Raw genomic sequence first — 21,990 nt, forward strand, 5'->3', positions numbered from 1 at the left:
CATCTTGGATCATTTTTCCCCCTCAGGTACATGCAGCGGCAGTGAAAATTTGCAGGATTTCAACAGCGTAACAGGAAATTTCACCCATTCATTTCACTGGCAATGCTGCAAGATACTTCACAACCAGCACCTTTTGTGCCCAAGTACCGCTAACAACAGGTGTGTGTATATTATGTTTTGGTAGCATCTCCTGTCTTAAGACATTATTCTTTCTTTATGTACATGACAATAAAATATCCACTCTTTCTATAGCTACAGCAGCTCCCCTTTCTCATTGTGTTTTCTCTTTTTTTCCTTTTGCTGAGTTGATCCCTGGTTCATGATGAGACAGAGAAGAGTGTTGTAGGAGAATCAGAAAAAGGAAGCAGAATGAAGAGTCATGAAGGGAGCCAACAAGAGAAAGGACCATACATGATCATAACTCACCTTTGGCTATCCTCTTTGGCACATTAGAAGTTATGGTTCAGTGGGAAAAAAAAGGAGCTACCTAAAATCCCCTTGGTCTTTGATGATAGTTTGCCTGCTATCGTTAAATCAGTTAAATGGCTACTTATCCTAGCATTAGAACAGCATATTGGTATCAATATTCAGTCCTGCTTCTTTCAGTAGCCAGCTAGATGGCTCTCTCCAGTTATGCCTCTGAGGGTGTGTGGTCAAAATCTCTCATCGGAATTTCTTCATCCAAGTCAGGCACTTTGCAGCTGCAGCTACCAATATTAACTCCCTGAGGTTTTGAACTTTTCTAACAGTAGACCTGCCTTACTATGGACTGAAGTGTGGCTTTCTCCTCCTTTATCTGTTTATATAAGTGACAAGCCTTTGTCATGATTAGGTCTCAACAATGATTGTCTTTCACTTTCCTTCCACATCTATAGGATGCCCTTGGGGGTATGTAAATGTTTCTCTCTTACATTAAGTGTACATACATGGCACAGAGGCAAAATCAGCGGGGAACTAAAAATATATCCACTTGCCAACATCTTGAGAGGGAACCTTGAAAACTCCAGAAAACTCCATGAATATGTAATATAAATCTTCAATGAAGTTCTTCCTTCATACAATTTCACCATAGTCTTCATTTACCACAGGTTAAAAGAAAGAGCCACGGGAATGATATTTTTTTTCTTTCCTTCTCTCACAAGTAAACATCATTTGCCAGGCTGATGTTACTTCTTTCTGAATGTCTCTTGCATTGCACTCTTGATTATGTATCTCTCTGCTATCCTTCCTGAAAATCTCTCTTTTGATAACCTAAGAAAATTCTAAAATAAGCACATGATTTTCCTGACTTGACAACTGATGCATGGAGAGTTGTCTCCAGAGTCTTGTCTAATTTCTGCTGAAATTCCCTTTTTCTGCACATAGACTGAGATCTTCTGAATGAAAAAGATAATTTTTATATTCCTAGAATTTATACGCCCAGGATTTTCTTTTGTCCTTGCAAAGACAGACTTCCTTTTCATTCTGAATGCATTTCTTTTCAGTAAGAGGACTTTCAAACAAGATCTTCCATTTGAAGACAATCTCAAGATGTAGTTACTCTCATAGTGAGTGAGGTGTTCTTGCTTTCTCATTCTCAACAATCATTTTGAGGAGGATATTTTCCCTTGAGATTTCTCGTCTAAATTGCTGCTTTTTGTTCTGACTGAATATTTGAAATCTGTGAAAGCAAAGATTACAATAAACAAAAGTATCACATTGGAATAATACAGATACTACCTCAGTATCTCAACATAGTAGTTAGTTTCCTGTAAGTGGTAAGAAAATTCAGACTTTCTCATTCACAGTTCATACAACTTGAGCTCTGTCTCTCTCATTTTGTTGGCAAAAGATCATTTTCACAGGCTCGTTATGGCTTATTTTGGGAGCTAGTCAATACTTCTTCATCCTTCAACAGATACCTTGTAAAATACATTTTTGTTCTTCAGGGAAAATAGAGAATCAAAAAGTATAGTAAGAGAATTCAGAAGCCTCTGATCTAGAGGTTTCATTCATTTTGCATTATTTTGGAACTAATCTTCTGTCTTTCTCCTGATCCCATCTTTATCAGTACAGGCTCTAACTTGCTAGGCAGATGAGTTCACCTTGGATATCTCTTGAGCCCTGAAGTTGATTCTCTTCAGGATTTGTACATTTCATATGCTGGTAGACAGCCTGCATTGAAGCGAGTTCAGTGATCTAACATATCTGTTCCCAAATGCAGCAAATGAAAAAATGAACAATAATTACCTTTTCTACGGATAGTGTCTCAACAGTCAAAATTGGTGTCCAATGCTATGATTGCACTCATCTTCCTGTGTTCAGAGGGAAATGAGGATATTTCACTATAAATTTACCTATTTGCAGTACCAGAAAGATTGCTTTGCTATTTCCGTTCTTCTGATGGAGGGTTTCCTATCAATTACCATTTTCCTTCTATGGACCACTTCAGGCCAGTTATTGCAGAATTTCTTGTGTACCAGAAATTTTTTTAATTAGGCTACTTTTACAATGGCCTTAACTGGCAAATTGTTTGCTTTCTTCCACAGTGTTGCAAGTTCCTATTGTCTTCATAGCAGGCACTAAAGTAGAGTATGACAAAAGGAATTACTGGGAATAATTTTCCATTCTTCAGTTTACATCTTAACGCCAATGTAGACAAAGTCATGAATAGTTATAGGAAGTACTTCAGAAGTGTTGCATTATATTGCCATGTTCTCTGTGTGAAACTCCCCTTGAAGTCAATAAGAGTTGTGTATGCTATTCAGTGGCATAATCAGGCAATAAATTATGAAAGCTCTGCAAACACCAAACATAACAAGCCAGAAACAAGAAGCATTAAGAAGTGACAAAAATACCCACTGTTATTCTGGTAAAAGATTTAAAGCTAATAGTTTTGAAAGCGATAAAATTCATATGTCTGGTAGGATTTGGCAATCTCTAGCAAATGGGTTAGGGGTAGAAGTTCACCTTAATATACCCCCATCTATTGCTGAGTTTCCAGCTTCATCCTCCAGTACAATAAAACTCAAATGCAGATGAAATGAGATACAAGGCTGAGAGACTTGTATGCTCTGGTGTTGCAGCCTCTTCTGTTTCAGGTCTTCTCACAGGGGCTAAATTTCATTGTCAGATGTGTCTAAAAGTGATTAAACATAACATTTTAAGTCAGTAGTAAAATTACATGCTTGAAATCTCCTACCAGAAACTTTGCTTCAAGAAAACCTGACAACAAAAAATGCCTTTGCAAATATACTTTTTTTTTTCACAATATATTTAAAATAAAATATTGAAAAAGAATTTTCCAAAATGACCACTTTTAAATTTGCAGTCCAAAATGGAATTTACTTAAAAATTCAAAGATCCTGACACTTCCAGCAGGAGCTGAGAAATGTGAACCTCATGTTGACTAAACATGACATTCTGAAATTGCTCTTTCAGAACTTAAAAGCCAATTAAGAATAAAGAAAGAATCCCAGAAGTCTGAGATTGCTGTAGGCCCTAGAGCTGAGTCTAACTTACAAGTAACAAAATCTTCTCAGAGCATAGCCCTGCGTCTCCTCTGAGTACGTGTAATCACAAGATGAATGTGTACTCAGTTGCTCTAGCTGTTATCAGAAGCCAGCAGTTTATCACAAAGAAGCGGGAAAAGTGGCTGTGACTGCAATGGTTCTTCCACCTTCTCATTCAGGGGATGCACTCCTGTTGGTGCTTGAACAGAAAATGTTTCTGACTCTTCCATCAAAGTGTTCTTTGCTGCTTGCAGTGTAATTCTGAATCCTAGGCTATGAGAAGGGATGTAGTGTTCCAGGCTGTTCTGCTTTCAAAGTAGTGGTAAACTGACCAAAAATCAATTGGGCTGATTTAGCCTCTTCTGACACTATTTCCTTTTTTTTTTTTTTTTACCTTGAATTACCTGAGGCTACATTTCCAAGTTGCTTTATTGGAACAAAGACTCATGCCCCCTTTCTGCTCAATTTTCCTTATTGTTAAAAAAAAGAAAAAAATATCATTGCAGAACAGGTTTCCCAAGACCCTCCAAGCCTTCTCCAATGGCAGCAGCTGAACATAGCAAGTGTGCTACATTCCCTTGACTACTTTCTGGTCTTTTATTTTTTGCATGCAGAAAGAAACACAGAAGTGTGTGTGTTCTTAATTGGTATTCATTTGGTCCTACATGAGTTACTTACTTTTTTAAATATATATATATATATAAGGGAGGTAGAGAGAGAGGAGTGATATGTTGTATAATTCCCACAAAATATTTCATAGGTCGCTATTTCTTTTCCACAATCCAATGGTGCGGTCAGCAAGGAAAGTCTATTACTGTGTTAGCAATTACAGAAGCACTCTTCTTCACTCTACAGTTCCAAAAAGACAGTGTACGTTTTTCATGGCTGAAGAAAATTATTGTGGACATTTAGTCAGCAATAGACTAAGACTTCTAAGCACGTCATACATTTACTTGAATTACTTCTATGTGTGCCAAGATAAATAGGGCTTACCTTTATATTTCTGTTTACCATTTACTGGTTTATACTGTCACAGTAGTTGTTTTATGTGGACAAGAACATGGGGTATTTTATTCCTGTTCTGCGTGTCTGTGCATAGCTGACACATCTCTAATGCTTATACTTCACAAGCACTCCTGAAAGGCTGAAAGGCCTGAGTTGTAACTAGAACTGGATACTGGATGTGTGACTTTTTATAATCCTATTTCCAGTACAGTTGTATTCAGCCTTTACGAATAGATGCTCTGTGTCCAAGTTGGCCAGAAAAGAAAAATTGTATTTTGTGAAAAACTCCAAGCTTTCAATGCCTGTTTTGCTTCATTTTTAGATAAGAATGAGATGTTTAAAATTTTCTTTAGATTTTTTTTTTTTTTAATATATATATGTATATATCTTATGCACATATTCTCAGAAAAACGAGGTGTTCTCTCATGGAAGTTTTGAAGAAAGTTTCCCATAAGTCCTTCTATACAGTGTCTTGTGTTTGCCTAATATGGTTTAGATTTTATGTTTGCCCAACCATTTTCTAGATCTTTGCATAGAATAATAATCTTTTAAAGGCATGGTCAGACCATAATTTGTCATTTGTTTTCTAAATAACTCCAAGCAGGCTCCTCTTGTTTGTTTGTTTGTTTTTTAATTTAATGAGTCATTTTGTGCATGTTCTTGATCTACATGAGACACGAATCTGAATCTAGTTCATTGTCCCCAGTCAAGAGATAAAGCTAATCATTTTTTTATTTTCCCTTCTTTAATTTGTGTAACTCTATAGTTGAATACTAGTTGTTGGTTGGTTTGTAATGATCATTTAATGAGTAAATAGAATCCCATTGAGAGAGAGGTGCTCCATCTATATTTATTTTCTGACATAACTGACAGCTAGACTGATATCTTTTACTCCTATATTCTTTTGTTACAGCAGTACTAATCATACCACACAGAAACACATTAGTCATTATATGTAATTATGTGCAATATGTTTACATTATAATATTTTATATTGGAGAGGCATGGGCTTCATAATATTTTTACTCCCAGTACCTCCCTGCTACAGATTATTTCAGTTTATACATATTTATAAATGATCTTTAAAAGTAAAATAGCACATTAATTACAATAAAATGCTGATTTGGGAATAGAAGCAACTGGAGAACTGATCTAGATAATTACATAACTTCTGACAGAGGGGCAGCATATTTTTGGTGCGTGTGAATGTTTATTTTGGCTATTTTAAAGTACAAAGAACAACCACAAGTTATTAGGAAATAGTGCAATTTTTCATGTGACTAAAACAGGTCTGAACAATCCTTGATCTTTCAGAAACCTTTTGAAAGACCTGTTCCTCTGTGAACTCGTTACTAATTCTGACAGCAATGTGTTTTCACCCCCCTCTCATCACTACCCCCCTTTTCTTCCACTTCCTCCCCCTTTTCTCCAACCCAATTAGCAGATTAGCCAGCAGGCTGCGAAGCCTGAAGAAGTAGAAATTAAATCAACTTTTATCACATTCCAAAATAACTGTGGAGTTATCCAGGAGCAGAGCCATATCTCAAAGAGTCCCTTGCTTAAGGACTCCGAAGGGTGGGTAAGGAAATCAAAAGCGTCATCAAAGACTCCTTTCAAGTTATGGAACTATCCTCTTTAAAATACTGCCCTCATGAGGCCCTGAAGGTGTGGTTAGGTGACATGCTGTGAGACCAGCTGATCCCTAACAAGAGTGTGGTAGGGCAGAACAAGCCAGGTGAGAGGCAGAAGATAGCCACAGATAAGCACAGCTCCTACTTGTTTGGCCATCAACAGAAGGAGAAGGATACCTGTGGTGTCGTTCATGTTTGTTTATTTATTTATTTATTTATTTTTAAATTGTGTGGTTACAAATGCTTGTATGGTAACAATGCTGATCAGGAGATGTAGGTGATAGATTTTAGCAGGTTGAAGCAAACTCATTACACGGGCAATAAAGATATGTTCAAACCAGAAAGTTTTTTTCAATGTTGATATGTTACCACACATTAATTACCAATCACTTAATGGCACATTATGATAAATATTTTATCTACGTGTGAAATCATCTGCTGAGTTTATTTCTGTACAATACAGGCAACTTGGAGGCAATAGGTGAAGGTGAAAGACCTACATCTCTTGAGTGAGATCTTGGTACCTGTTTCAGATCTTATTTTTCATGAAGTAGAATACTTGATTATTGAAAGGGTAGTGAAATGGTGGTCTGGACTGATAGGTGCTATATGAGCTACTCTTGCAGAAACGAATAGCTCTTAAGGTTGCTATGCACTGTGAAATTTCTCTTTGTTTTTGGCTAAAAAATCAAAAATACATTGTCAAATGTATTTGCAGACAGGGAATTATGCTAATGTGAAGTTTGTTTCTGCATGTACAACACATGAAAATGTTGCTCTCTCTCATTTCCTCTGGTTGTTAGCTCTGAAGCTTAAAATAAATAAGAAATAAGTATATAAGTAAATTGTAGCACAAATGCTTCACTAATGAATTTTATTACTTATCTAATAATTCTGAAAAAGAACATTTAGTGTGAGTATCTTGGCAAACTAATTGAGGTTTGAGGTTTCTTTTTCCTTATCTTCATGAAATTGGAGGGAAAGAGAAGATTCAAGAGTTAAAAAGATATTTCATAACAGGAAAGAGAAGCTGAATCGTGAATAGGAAAGACAACCAAAAAACATTTCATACGAGCAGGAAAGTACAGGAAACATTTAACAATAATTTTCATAGTAGGTAAGAGAGAATTTTAAAATGCAGTTATTCATATTTATAGTTCACTGCACATTTTTCTGTTTTGGTTTTGCATGAATTTACTTTAAAATTATTGTACATATTTTGACTACATGTTTTCCAAGTAAGTTTGAAGAGCATGTGGGAAAATTCTGCTAAGTAACAACATCCTGCAAAATTTCTTGTGGTCCAAGTTACAACACAGAGAAGGTCAAGTTAAACACATATAGAAACATGGAATAATTTGCCATAAATAGTAATAATGAAATGTAATCCCATTCCAGTTATGGGGAATATGCCACCAAGGTCTGGGAACTGGCTTATTTTTATGCTTAAGGGGAAAGTCCATTTTTATATATCTACCCAGCTACATATTCTGACATCTTGTAGTTCTTCTGCTTCAGATAGCCTGCTGTGGCAAATTATTTCATGTCAGACAGAGAAACTTTATTTTTAAATATATTTATAAGTTATAAAAATTAACTTTTAATGGGACACTGATGTTAATCGGCTCTAAATTTATAACACAGTTCTGTTGTACAAAGAAAATATAAAGGAAAAGGAGTACAGGGGATGATTGAATTTGTACCATTCTTCTGCTATATTCTACTTGTTCTTTTCATTTCCTTACACAATTATTTAGTAGCGGCCTCTGGTAAAATTTTACACCTAAAGCGCTGTCATAAAATATTCAGAAGTTACTATGTTTTAATACTGCTGAGTAAGTACTTTGTTTTTATTCTCTGGTGATTATAGCATGAGCTGTATTCCTGTACAACAGGCTAAACAGTACAAAAATACAGACTTTATACTTAAAGTTTGAGAACAACATGCACACACAGTTCTAGGGGCATGTAAGTCTTGAAAGGCCTTAGTGTCAGCATGTACTCTGGCAGGTTGAAGTCTCCAGGGAATGGCCCACTGTGAAGCAGGGAGAGAGGAGAAATGCAGAGCTCTGGCACTTCATAGCAAAACGTACTGTACATGTCTTATTGGCAGAGAGCTGCTCTTGTTGATTACCCTCTCGGTATCTTTGCCCTGGCAGACTTCAGCTGTGCTTTCAGTCCCTTCCATGTGCTTATGACACAGCCTAGGCAGAAGGATGACACACTGCTTAATATTTGTACAGGCACATTTAAACACTAATTCTTGGGAGCTCTCTGTCTCTCCCCTGCAAATGTGCAGCCAGGTAGGAACTGCCTGCTAGTTTTGAGAAGTGCACTGTTCCCAGAGAGTCATTTCTCTTTCTTTACTTGCCTCTTCCTAGAGGCTGTTTCCAGACTCTTCTTTTATTTATGATGGCAAATACTTTTCTGACCATAAACAAAGAATTCCTCATTATATATCAAATACTAGCCAGAGTTTTTGCAGCACACTGCATCAGTCAAACATTTAAGACTCTTACCTCCACGTTCAGAATATAGAAAACACAAAATTTTGCATGCCTCTTGAGTACCATGCTTGAGCTCATATGATGTAAGGCTGAGATCTGATCTGATAAAAAGTCTTGTATGGAAAGAAATGCAGGGGCTTATTCCAGGCTCTTAGTGCACATGAATTTATAAGTAGGAAGTATTCCATCTTTCAGCACAAATCTTGAAAACAGACTGCTACTAACCCTTACTCTACTGTTATCTCTTCTGCATGGGAACAGGAAAATTTCCCAAATGTTTTGGGCAGAGAGGCCTGCTCCCAACTGCCATGGGAGAGCTGAGGCTTGCAGATATGATTCAGATTGTAGACGCTAGGAAGGAAAAGTATAACAAAGCTTATTGTGAGAAAAAAGCGCATGTAGTCCACGCTTCTCTAGCTACCTCTATACACGCCAGTTCTCAGATATTAACAGGGGCTTTGAGAAGTAAGTGAATACATGACCTCTTTCACCCAGCTCCCTTTCAGTTCTCATGGCTGATATCGAGCTTCTGAGGCTGGACAGCTGCTATTGTTTCCAGGAAATTTTAAATGACAATTAAACGTTAGGGATGGAGAGATAAATGAAATACTTCAGAGTTTGCTATGTTCCTTAAGAGTATCGATCAAGTCTAGACTAGCTTTAAGCAGAACAATTTTTCTGGAAGGCTGCAATTTAATACTGACCGACTTATGGAGATATGCCAAAATCTGTAAAGTTCCTCCATTCCTGAGATCTTAGGAAAGAAGGAAAGAAAATATGTAGTGAGAAACAATCAGGTCTAGGAAAAGACATAGTGCCAACTACACAGTGTTTTGTTCTTCTATTCCTCTGACATTAAGGGAGCAGTCATCTGCAGTCCTATCTTCTATGTCTCATTGTGCTGACTGCAGTACCTGCCAGCAATACATGGGCCTTTCATTTCCAGCAGATGTTGGACACAAACACAAACATCCTTTGGATCCTAACCTAGCACAATAAGTAAAAACCTTCACATTAGCATCAGTGAAGTTAAAGCAGAATAGCATCTGAAGGAAAGTATGATATTCAGATGTGCTGACACCTTGAAATGGTTATGAAAGAGCACATCAACTCATTAACCAGCTGCATCCTGATTGCCATTATCTGTGGTTATTATTATGCTTTTTCAGTGAGAAAAGATTTTATAGTGGCAAAGACACCTTTCCCAAATCATATTTTGATTACATGTCATTATAAACTTAGGTAATTACAGTTATTTGAATGAAACTGTATATTTTTCAATACATTTTGTTTTCACCCTCACCTCCCAGCCCATCCTTCTGCAGACTTCTGGAGCACAAATGCTACAATGTTTTTTTTCATACTCCTTTAAGTCTTTCTGCTTTATATCATCAGCACCTTTGAGAGAAGTGCATAAAGGTGTTGATACTAGTAACTGTAGTGTTTCGGCACTGTAAGTTAAATATTAAGGAAAAAAAAAAAAGAAAGAAATGAGTTATCAAGCAATATTATCTTTCTTTTACTTGGATTTTAAAATATTATTAAAAAGGAACAGCTTTTCACACGACATATACCAAGAGCATTTCTTTCTGAAGCAAATTATATAATAAAATATCTGTCAATACTGTAAATATGAAGTGATCTTTGTTTTGAATAGAGTTTGTACAAGAACAGTGTAAATAATTAAATTTGCATTTTATGTCTACTATGGAAAAACACCTTCTTAAGAGGCAGTACAATTTGCAGACTGTTTTTTTTTTTTTTTTTTTTTCTTTCATTCTTTCAGCCTTATAACTGCCTCAGGAATCGGTGCACTTGGTTTTCATCCTGATGTACCGCTATTGACCGTAAAGGAGTTATTCTAGAGTTACAGAAGCATAAATAAAATGAATGATGCTCCTTCAGCTCTAACCTTGTTGCTCAAGGAAAGAAGAGGAAAATGGAAACTCTCTCAGCCCTGGAAAGGCGGTGTTTACATGCTGTGTGTCTACTCAAACCTTGGAAAGAGTGATGCTTTTGTACATACAACACACTGATGGCCAAAGCAGCCAGCAAGGAGGCAGGCAGCTTAACCACTACATTTTGGTAATTCTGCTTCTCCTTACAGGGAACTCCACACAGGGGGCCTGGAGGAGCCCAGTGGGAAAACTTTCCCTTTGCATTCCTGCAGGCATTACAAAGCAGCAGGATCCAGGTCTGCTCCTTGCCTGGCCTGCTCTGGGGTCCATTGCACCCTGCTGAGCTCAGCAGCCTGCTGCTGCCAGCCAAGCCTCTGTCCCTCAGCCGTAGCAAGGTTATGGTGAGCAGTCACCCAGCAATCTCTGCACATCAACAGAGAGAAAATCTAGCCCTATTTGCAAACCAGAGCCTCTCCGGTGAGATTTATATCTCTGTGGAGGCAGCAGCTCCTGGCTGTTCGTCTCTGCTGAGTTCAGCAGGAACCTCTCACCTCTAGCCAAAATAGATTGCAGCTGCTTCCACCCTCTGGCAAGCATTCTGCTATACAGAGGAAAGCACTGGTATTTAACTGAGGAAAAAATAAACAGACAAACAAATAAATAATAATAATATTTTTTTTTCTCAAATAAGCAGAATTTAAAAATTAATTATGTTTCACTTACCTTCTGGAAATGAGGCTCTCAAATGAAAAAAACAAAATAAAATATTTCCACAGTGGAAGATAGCTTGTCTGAGATCACATTTATGTGAGTGGCCGAATTAGATCTGTTAAATCTCATCTTCTGAAGTTAAAAAAGCCATCCTCCTTACAGAAGGTATTCAATATTTAATGATCACTAAGGCATCTTTCATAGAATCATAGAATCCTCAGAGTTGGAAGGGACCTTTAAAGGTCATCCAGTCCAACTTCCTTGCAATGAACAAGGACACCACAGCTACATCAGGCTGCCCAGAGCCTGATCCAACCTTGCCTTGGAAGTCTCCAGGGATGGGGCATCTTTGTTGAATTTTAAAAATGTGTCATGGAATGGAATGGAATGTGTCAAAACGGAATGTTAGTACTTAGAAGAAAGTAAATGAAGAAAATTCTGTTCAAGTACATAAGATTTTTATTACTGATAACTCCTTTAACTCCTGAAATGCATTTTTATAGTGTGTGTAAAAACTTGTGTATGGACATTTGTGTGTGATTGTAACCAAGGCATGTGCCAGAAAGAGATTTGCTTAGCTTTATTGTACAAATTTTGACTCATTAGCTCAGATCTTTTTTTCCAGTTTCTTTAAGATTTGAAATCTATGAAAGAAACATCGACAGTAGTTTTAGAGACAGTTTTCATAGCACCAGAAGATTCAGGGATGATCCTCAGAAAATCCTGCTGTTCTGTGCCTATTCTAGCACCACGTGGCCAAGTAAATATAATTTATTTTTTTCATCATTCCAGAGTTCTTATTGTGCCGTCTGATAACTGCATCTGCATGTGTAGCTTTTACACATAAAATATTTGAGATTGGTATTTTAACTGTGCTAAATACTATTGAATAAAATCACTGTCTAATATGATCTTACATGTCAGTCAAAACCAGGATGGGTGGCTTTCTGTGGGTATATAGCTACTGCTTTTCCACGTAACTTGTTGCTTTCAACTAGTAAAAATAATAATCAGACTGGTGATATTGTATTTTAAAATATTTTAAGGTATATTAAATAGTAGATGAAAAGAGTCTCCAGGGACACACAAAATGTTTTTGTAGAGCTATGCATGAGACTGTGTTTATTCATTTTGTGGAAAGCTCTGATCTGAATTACTACCCTATCATGTTCAGCAATAGAGAAATAAGAAAAGGTAAAAATTAAATAGATAATTTCAGAAGAGTTCTTAATGAGCACATGCTCGCAAAGTACACTGGATTAGTAAAACATAATTTGTCTTCTTAGAAAATTGGAGACAATTTATAAAATCTAAGATAATGCAACAGCAAATCCAAAGCACAGATGTAACTGAAGATAAGCCAATGCTGAGAACTGCCTCTTGGCATCGCAGAGAAATAAATCATAAATATACTGGATAAAAAGATCTAAGACAGGTTCCCGACAAATATGTGGCCACCATAGTTAGAACAGAAAGACCTCAGAAGACTGCCTGATGCTTCAGAAACTGTGCATAAACTAAGTTTAAATGTCCACATATAGATGCAGCAGGACTTCTTCCTCAAGCTATTCTTGGTGATGAAGTGGGCTTTCCTAAAATACAGACAGTATATTCATAGAGGGCTTCATACAGACTGCTGTAAGGGAGCCCTTCTGTTAATTCCTCAGTAAGGATGTCCATTTGAAGGGGCAGATAGTTTAGCAGTTAGTTTTGTATTGGATCTGCCACCACCAATAGCACTGATTAGCAAAAGCCATTCAACACTTTTTTGGTTCTCTGCTTGTGAGTGATGAGATAGAGCTCTGATTTAAGAATAAGGCCAGTTTAACAGCTTGCGAGGATTACTGTGCATTTTCACAGGAAGGTAAAAGGTTGGAGCCTTCCATGCTGATTGAACTGTGTGATACTTTCTGCAAATAGTTTTTCATAAACATGTTATTTCAAAATTGATTAGTTTTTCTTAAATCACTCTATATCCTTCTTCTAAGCTCAATTTTGCAAATACACTGTCTAGAATTTGCTACCCTGCTCTTCATTATCCATCAGCCAGCTTTCCCCTTATTAATTAATGCTCAAGTTTTAGCAGCAGCTTGAACCGGGTCACTGTTCACATGTTGAAACAACAGATGCAAAGAGGTTTGTGAGTGACAGGATGAAAATTAGGCACCATCTTGGCATGGAGTTTCAGAAAGATGTTAAGAAACCTCTCTGCATTTCATATTGGAATCTATTCCACATCTCTGAGTACTGTATATACTGTACAAATGCTTCATTTTAAGTCTGCCAACATTGCTGCTCCAATTTGTCAATCCTGGAATTCTTTTTAGTAAGTGCTACAAATGTACGACTCATCATTGTTATTATGTTCCATTAGAACATTTGCTGGTTTTGAGTTCTGTCAGATATGTACGATAGCATTTGATCAATCACTGCTGAAATGATTCACTACAAACAACATCCAATTTCTTGAAGTGCTTTCTACTGGTATTGATAAGTATCTGGAGTTTAAATGCAATGCTGCCTCTATGCACTCAGTCATATTGCTTGTTACAAACATTTGAAATGAGATTGGTATAAACTACTTGATTAATCATTTTGGCTTGTAATTTTTCCTGTCACTCAGGGATTCACCAGTTTAATTTCACAATGATACTTTGTTAGAGAAGGCATGGCATATTCCGTTGCATGGTTGATTTGGTGACCTGTTTCCTACACGACAGTGCTTCAATTACATCAAACCTTAATTTGTATTTGAGGCTTGCATTTCCTTCACTTGTACAGTATGTTCTGCACTTGAGTTGCAGCAGCAGGCAGGATATGGCTTCGTAAATATGCATACAAACTCCCTCGTGCAAGTCATTGATCCAAAAAGTGTCCTGTAGAGCATAATCTGAAAAACAAAATACCTCATCTTGTAAATATATCTCCTCATATATGGTCTCTGGTAAGTACTGAGGAAGGGAAAGAAGCAAAAAATTAAAAACAAAAAAAAAGAGGGTAAGATAGAACTTTGAGAAAATTCTGAGATATCTCTGCATTCCACATTTTGTTAGAGCTGTAAGTGCTTCAGCTAAAAGATAACAGGATTTCTTAATGATTTCTATAAATCATACTATCTTCTTTATCATAAAAAATTAATTGAGTATCAGTTAGAGCCTTCTAAGGTCTATATAAAGATGAAGTCAATAAAGAATTATATTCTACAATATATTCTGAAGGCACTACTTTTGCCATGTTCTACTTGCAGTTACACAGTAATACATTTTTTGTCACTTCCTTGTTACTATGGAGTGTTATCTTATTTTCAGCTGATCATTTATATTCATTTACCCTCACAGTGGACTGGAAAAGACCTTAGACTTAAGATTTTTATTAATCCATTGCATTATCAAATCACCTAGGAAATCCAGTGGAGGACAAGTTTCCCAGAGATTGAGGCTCTGCCCAAGTACAGATCCAAAAGACTTACAATCTGAGTTTAAGGGAGAAGTGGAGCCAAGACACAAACAGATTAGTCAAAGGAATCACCTTTGTTTTCTTTAACAGAGAAGGAAAAACCAATCAAGGGATGAATAAGAATTCCTTTTGGCAGCTCTTTGGGAGACAGATTTTAGAGAGGCAGAAGAGCAACCATGACAGGTTCAAGAGATCAAGGAAAGATATTTAAAGAGCATGATCAGCTGCCCTGTGAATACCTCAGCTCATAAAGAATAGAGACAGACTGAAGAAAAAATAAAATATAGAGGCTAAAATTTCGCCATTTTGAGTTAGGTTGTTAATTCAGTATTCTGTGAGGCATTGCTTAAGAGTGCAAAAGAATAACAGGATAACAGACACATCCAACAGTCTCACATTTTTCCTTAATATTGATTATGAAAACATTTTGTAACTGCTTGTTCTAAATTCCAACTACTTTATTTGGGCAGCTGAAAATCCAGCAAAATGAAAAGTAAATAGATAAATAGATATTTATAAAACAGTAAATAGCCTTCCATGTTTTCTTTACTTACAAAAAAAAAAAAAAAAAAATCATCAAAACTTTAAAAAGTTCTCTCTACTGTCATATATTACTTTTTCTGTCATAAGTCCTTCCTGCCACTCATGGTGATGTGTAACAAGGTTCCCATTAGCAATGCCACTTCTTCCACCATTCTCCTCTCTGAAAACAAAACTAAGTGATTTTCTGCATTGCAGGAAAAAAAAAAAAAAAAAAAACCTACCCTACTTCTGTATTAAGGATATTAAACTGGCTTATAAATAAATGTGCTATATATGTGGTGAAATTCAGATCAGAAACCAGGACATCTCTTCTAAAAATCCTTTTTTTCTCCAGGTAACAGCTTTTTATTATTATTATTAATACTTTTTTTCCTCAAAGGGCAACTCTTTAACTAAGAAGAGCTCACAATTCTTTTCAAGTCCCGTCTAGCAAAGAATATGAAATAGAAATGTAGGGTGCAAAGGAAATGTCTCCAAAGAAGCAATAAAACATCTTATACTGGTACTTTAGACCACTAAAATATACCACAGGCTTCTCCAAACAGTTCTATCAGATTTTAAAGCTACTACCTCCTGCAATTCAGCTTTGAGAAATTTCCCTTCAGCAATCAAATTATACCTCCTTTCTGGCACAAGTAGCGATAATTTTCACTTCTATGCCTCGATATAACTTAGTCATACTGTGCTCTCATCCAAATTGTGGCTTGTTGAAACAAGACAGAAAACTAGGAGTTCTTGCAAACTGGTACACTGTCTCAAGTCAGGAGTCCTCCAGTCCTCCAGCCTTGGTTTCCCCTTTCCTCAAGCCCCTCGCTGGCTACAGTTATTAAGTACTATGTTTAAAACAGGGACGGTCACCTAGCAACATAGATAACTAGAGTCCCATTCAATTGGTGTTTCATTTCTTTCATCTGAATCCTGGGTTTTCTTGCAGTTTTTGCATCTTCTTTTGGTTTTATCATTCTTTGAGTCATCTATTACCTGCTTTCCCTTTTTACCCAATCTTTTCCTCTTAGCTTCCAGTCTGCTGCCCAGCAACCTGCTGTTCATTCCTTCACCATTTTGGGAAGGCAGTGGTACAACAAAAAATCAGAAAGCGTGTTGCAATCAGTAAGGTTAGGAATAGAAGTAGCCATGGAAATCAGAACAGTTGAGCCCTCGGCTACTGAGAAAGATGATCAGCTACATCCCTAACTGTCTTCTTCAGTCAAAACAATGTACAGTCCTTCCCAGTGATATGGACTATAGCCAAGAGTTTATTGTTATTTTGAAAAGGGAGGAGTGGAAAAAAAAGAAATAGCATTTTTCCGGATTTTAACTCAGGACGATCCTGACTGTCTGCAGGCTTGATCTAATCCAAGATGATGGGACATTCCCTGGGACCTTCTATCAGCCAGAGATATCCAACTGTCAGATTTGATTTGGGGCACTTTCACTCAGCATGTACTCTTCTCTCTTTCTTGCTTTAGCTTTTTCTCTGCATTAAGCAAGACAGACAGTGTTGTTTCAAATCCACAGAGGCAAATGCACTTTCCATCTGCTTATCATTATGGTGAAGAAAAGAGGAGCTAAATTAGAGGCAACAAGTGCAATAGTAAGCAGCAAAACAACAGGAGAGGTGTAGTGAACAGTCAGTCATTTTCAGGTAAATGGAGCAGTATTATCAAATCTGTATAAAGTCCAAAGTTTATGGAACATCACGATCTGTATCTCTGAAAAATCAATATTTACATCTAAAGTACCCTTTTCCCATGTCTGGTATAGCCTGTCAGCTCTGTAGAACTTTGATGTTGCAACTCATATTAGTTCTTGAAAGTGCTCTTAATATGCATCTGACTGAGATATTGGACCTGCCTGCTTACCTATTTAGCTGTTGCAAGAAAACCTCACAATATGGAAAACACCTTACAGTTGCAAAAAGACACTCATGCCATTCTGGTGACAATATAACACACAGAAATCTTCCTTTAAAATGTGAAAAATCATATGCTTCACTGTTACAAGGGCTTCAAAACTTTCAAGCACAGATGAAAGTGCAAAAAAAAAAAAACAAAAAAACCCACTCTTTGAGCTGGGTGAAGGAATGATCAAAGTTCTCTGAATATAGAAATGTTTCTGTCATAACCTCAATCTCAGACTGAAAAGATCTGAAGGTAACAATCAGGTATATCTACACATAGATTTACATGGTATGTTCCATACAAATGCACAACCTTCAAAGAACATTGAGAAACAAGACAGAGCATTTAAGAATCAGAAAATGTCAATACAGTTGAATTATTATTGTAAATCAACAGAAGATATAGCTTCTATTAAATAATTCATGCAATAATGAAATTAGTTGAAGGAGGAAAATTGTCTCCGGTAGCTTATTAAATAGACTGCAATCAAGTAATCTTATCTTGCCAAAATGTGATCACAATTTAAAATTCAGCCAAAGGTAATATCTAGAAGATGCCAACTGATTACCACTAGGTTAATAACTGTTACTTTTTTTCATATTGTTTTGAAGATCAGCCATAGAAGAGTAGGAGTACAACTGTGCATGAAAGATTTCAGTTGGAAGAAGCTTTGGATACAATCTTCCAGAAGGAACCAACACCTTGTAAGGATAAAATTAGAGATGAGATGTTAATTTCTGAAATCCAAATCTGTTGCTAAAATGTGAATAAACAAAATGATCTGCCAATTTTATGACCCAAATGAAAGCAAACGAAAAAAATAAGAAAAAAAAAAGAGGAAAAAAAATCTGAAAAGTGAAGGTGAAATATGCCTAATAATTAATTAGCTGATTGACAGTGTCTGAATATGCCATATATTTAAGCTACTGCCTCACTAACAATGTGCTTTATAAAAAATAAAGACCAGTCTGCAATTAAAAAATGTATGTTTACTTCTCTGTTCTCACAGATCCATGTTTAAAAGCATTGGTTTTTCAATATAATGAAGTATTTTGCAGGAAAAAAAGAAGTCCCAGGTCGAAAAAGGATGCTTCTGTGCACGATGCTTGACTTGGATTAATATTCATTGAGTTTTAACACTTATAGAACCTTGGTTGTTCATGCAGCATTAAGCTGGACTACTGACATTTCAAAGGATTTGCCAGGTTTTTATAAAGCGACTAGAAGTTAAAGGAAGCTGTTTTTTTCTCTTTAGCTGCATTTAATATCTTGAAAGTTTCTTTGCAGAGTCAGATGAGAGTGTTCGCCAACTGCAATACAGTTTCAAACATAATGGATGATCCAGAAGAGTGATATATGGATGATCAATGTCCACAGACATTTTCTTCTGTTCAAATCAAACTGTTTATAAACTATTTGTTTCATAGATAAACACAGACACATTTAATGTCATACATGGGACAAATAATCTCTATTTTCAAATGCCAAAGACCAAAGCATCTGTATGAAAGTTGTCATAAAACTTGCTTTGGCTTGAAAAATACTTAGTAAATTGGATATTTCCAAATTGAAACCTTGATTGAAATATTTTCTCTTCTACCCCACTTGCATTTTCAAACTGTAATAATCTTTAAACAATAGAATTCTTTTAGTGACAACCACCCGTCTTTAGCAGTCAGGAAACAGGGAGCAGACCATTTCTATTTCAAGAAAGACAAATCTAGGAAGAATGAACTGTGTTTAACTGAATCCTAATATTAGCCAGTTTATCTTAGAAAAGATATTGGCAATTAGCAACCTCTAAGATACAAATAGAATAGGGTAATTTATTTATATTTTGGAAAAAAGGAATTTATCCAATTTTTGGGTCTGAGCCACAAACAAATATGAGTCATATTTAATTAATTATTTTTAGCAAAAGAAAACAAGAAACCACATTCCTGTGTCAGAACAGTTCATCCTGACATTTCTTAAATTTTTAAAACCTTTGGATTCAAGGGCCAAGAAACTGATGTGTATTTTGGTGCCAAGAAGGGAGCCAAAAGATGTTTTCTTTTCACTCCCATTAAATAAAAGAACACATTGCTACAGGAACATGGCTACCTCAACTCTCTCAGAGTGCTTTTGTCCAGAAATTTTAAAGCTATCCTTCTACTGTCTTTCTGATTATTTCACAAGATTCACACAGTAGGGAACATTTAGACCTATCTGCAGTGAGGAAGATCTCAGCACAGACTTGATGAATCTCACCCCCGAGGGCTTGGTTTATAAGGTGTCCAAGCTCAAAGTAATAATCCCTTCCATCTCGCAGATAGCATTTAGTTAAACTGTTTGGTGCTACAAAATTTTAGTTTTCCAAAAAGGTAGCAAAAGCCACACTAATAATAATGAAATATTTTATTTGATCTGATTACACATTTGTTTCTCTTCAGTTTGCTTAAATTGGTTAAAAATTAAAAGTTTTTTGAAGGACTGTCAAAGAATTGTTACAATTCTAATTGTAAGTGACTTGCACTGAAGCTTTGTTCCTTCTTCAGTACTCAGTGAAGCATAAGTTTTTTGCACTGTGTTGTCTTCCCACTAGAAAGAAAGATTTAGGTCTGCGTGGGAACAAGAATTTGGCTTTCTCCATTGTCTGCTGGTGAAACAATGCCATATCAGGCTGATACATCAACTTCCAGCTGGCCAAAAGAGGTTTCTTCCAACATCTATGGATGCGCATTGTTTATGAATATGTGAAATATGCTAAAGCTTGTACTCAAGTGTTTAATTTTGGTTTGCTATTATTAAGTAGAACAAATAATCCATGGCAGTCTTATTAAAGTTGCAGTGAGATCAGTAGACTAAAAAAAACAGAGAAATACAGATGAGTAAAAGTCTAGAAAACTGTAGATATAAGCAAGATTCATTTATTCATTAAATATTCCTTTTTACTGTACAACATTTCTATTGCTGGAGAACTGCTCTCATATTCATGTAGTTGATTAAATGCTGTCTTAAATTCAAGCATTTATTTTTAAAACAGATTCTGTGATCTCAAATTTCCATTTAAAGAAGAATTGCTTTCTGGGGACTTCTTTTACCTGAGAAAGTTAAATGCTTATCATTACATTCTTTATATTTCATGTAAAGGTAATCTATTTTTATTGATAAAACATATTTCTTCAGCCATAACTGTTACTTGTTAAGTCAGTGTTTCTCAAACAAATTTAGAAGTTTTATTAATCAAGAATAACATTCTCTATTGAGTTCACTCCTGCTTTTATTCACAATGAATGAAGACAGTTTCTTCATTGATAAAATAAATGTTTATTATCTTCAAATGCAAGGAAGAGAATGGACCTAACCTATCAGACCCTTTACAAGAAAGCAACTCACAACTTGTATTCTTTAGCATCCAAAGTGAAAATGGCTTTGCAATATATTTTACCATGGTAACTAATGGCATTAAAATATCCTGCAAGTTATGCAGAACAGAAAAGCTAGCTGCCTGCTTTAAAAAACTATTGCCTGAAATCAGTTGAAGTATATTTTAGGCAACCTCTTGTGTATTTCAAAATATTAAAAAAATCATTGTTTATTCCGAGTTACTTCAGACTGAACGGTCTAAAAATCAACTACATTTAGAGTTCATTAATTCAAATAGTGGAGTGTTAACTCAATTATATTTGCCTGATTAAAATAATTGTAAATTGAGTCTTCTAAAATTATTTCTCTCTGTTGTAATTTGAGCTGAGTTTGACTAAAATAAGATCTTATTGTGAAAAAATGGTTGCCTTACTTATCTTGTATTTTAGCTTCAGACTTCCATTTTTCTTTTTAGCAAACTGATGCCAAGACCCATTTTTTTTCCCAACACACTCTTATCTATCTTATCTTATTATTATTCATTCTCCACATTCATTTTCATAAGCTATTTTCTGTTTTTTCATGCCCGATTTATATTTTAGATATTGCTCCAACTTTGCAAAAATAAGAGCCTGGGAAGCCACTGTTCACTGAGGTAGTACCTGCTATGAACAACAAATACCCTCGCTCCCCAAGCAGCATCACCATGAAAAAGACCACTGAGCTAGCCGTAAGCAATATGTTCTCCAAGTCTTCCTTAGAAATGCAGTGCCACATATCTGTGCTAGTGCTTTCAAGTTCCTTCTTTGCCGAGAGGGGTCCTTATGCAAATAGTTCTATTTATTGTTTTTTTTTTTCTTTTAAATGCCTAGTCAGGTCAATCACAGTATTTTGATACTTACACTGTCCATCCAAGCTTAACATCGAGTGCTTCCGTAGGAAGAGGAATATAGAAAGGTTTTCAGAATGCTCTTAAGCCTCTCAGAGGAGTTTCGTGGTAGGCTGAGTTGATTGCAGTTTTTTCCTTGTCTAATCATGTTTCTTTATGCCTGGAGTACTTCTAATAGAGAAGATTATGTTTAAGCTAGAGTACATGGAAGAATGCTTGGAAAGCCCCACAGAAACATAAAAGAAGATTGTTCAACGAGCAAGAGGGGAGGGCATGAAAAAGCTTTGTAGAGACATGAATTCCTGACCAAATGAGTCTATGCATCTGGTATGTCTGGAATGCTTAATATCCAATACACTGGGCAACTGCTGCTTAGGGAAACATCTGAAACTATAACTATACTACAATAAGCGATCTTTGTACTGATTCTAGTAGAATGGTGTGGATTGAAAATAGGGTTCAGTGGACATGTACTTATATACCTAACATTGTTACAGTAAGTGCATTTAGAAGATATTCCTGAAAGTTCTTACATTTATTCAAAAGTGCAGAGATTTCATGCTGTCTATATCCAACGTTGAAAGTGTATTTTCTGTACATTTACAGGGAA

The 21,990-nt window shown here is 36.0% G+C and overlaps 1 long non-coding RNA gene across 4 annotated transcripts; it reads right to left on the reverse strand.

Annotated features, from left to right (window-relative positions):
• Positions 1-326: 326 nt before the first annotated feature.
• LOC149919018 (uncharacterized) lies at positions 327-21,642 on the reverse strand. Of its 4 annotated transcripts, none has more exons than XR_016464318.1 (6): positions 21,394-21,642; positions 13,983-14,133; positions 9,339-9,388; positions 3,032-3,118; positions 2,230-2,294; positions 327-1,660 (listed from the first exon to the last, which is right to left on the reverse strand). It is a non-coding gene; the product is annotated as an uncharacterized LOC149919018 (long non-coding RNA). The 4 variants fall into 4 exon arrangements; XR_016464315.1 differs by having other exon boundaries at positions 2,950-3,118; XR_016464316.1 differs by having other exon boundaries at positions 2,230-2,561; positions 2,950-3,118.
• Between the last annotated feature and the right edge of the window lie 348 nt (positions 21,643-21,990).

The sequence above is a fragment of the Phasianus colchicus genome, chromosome 2, assembly GCF_987193195.1.
Source record: "Phasianus colchicus chromosome 2, bPhaCol1.hap1.1, whole genome shotgun sequence".
Classification (NCBI taxonomy): Eukaryota; Metazoa; Chordata; class Aves; order Galliformes; family Phasianidae; genus Phasianus; species Phasianus colchicus.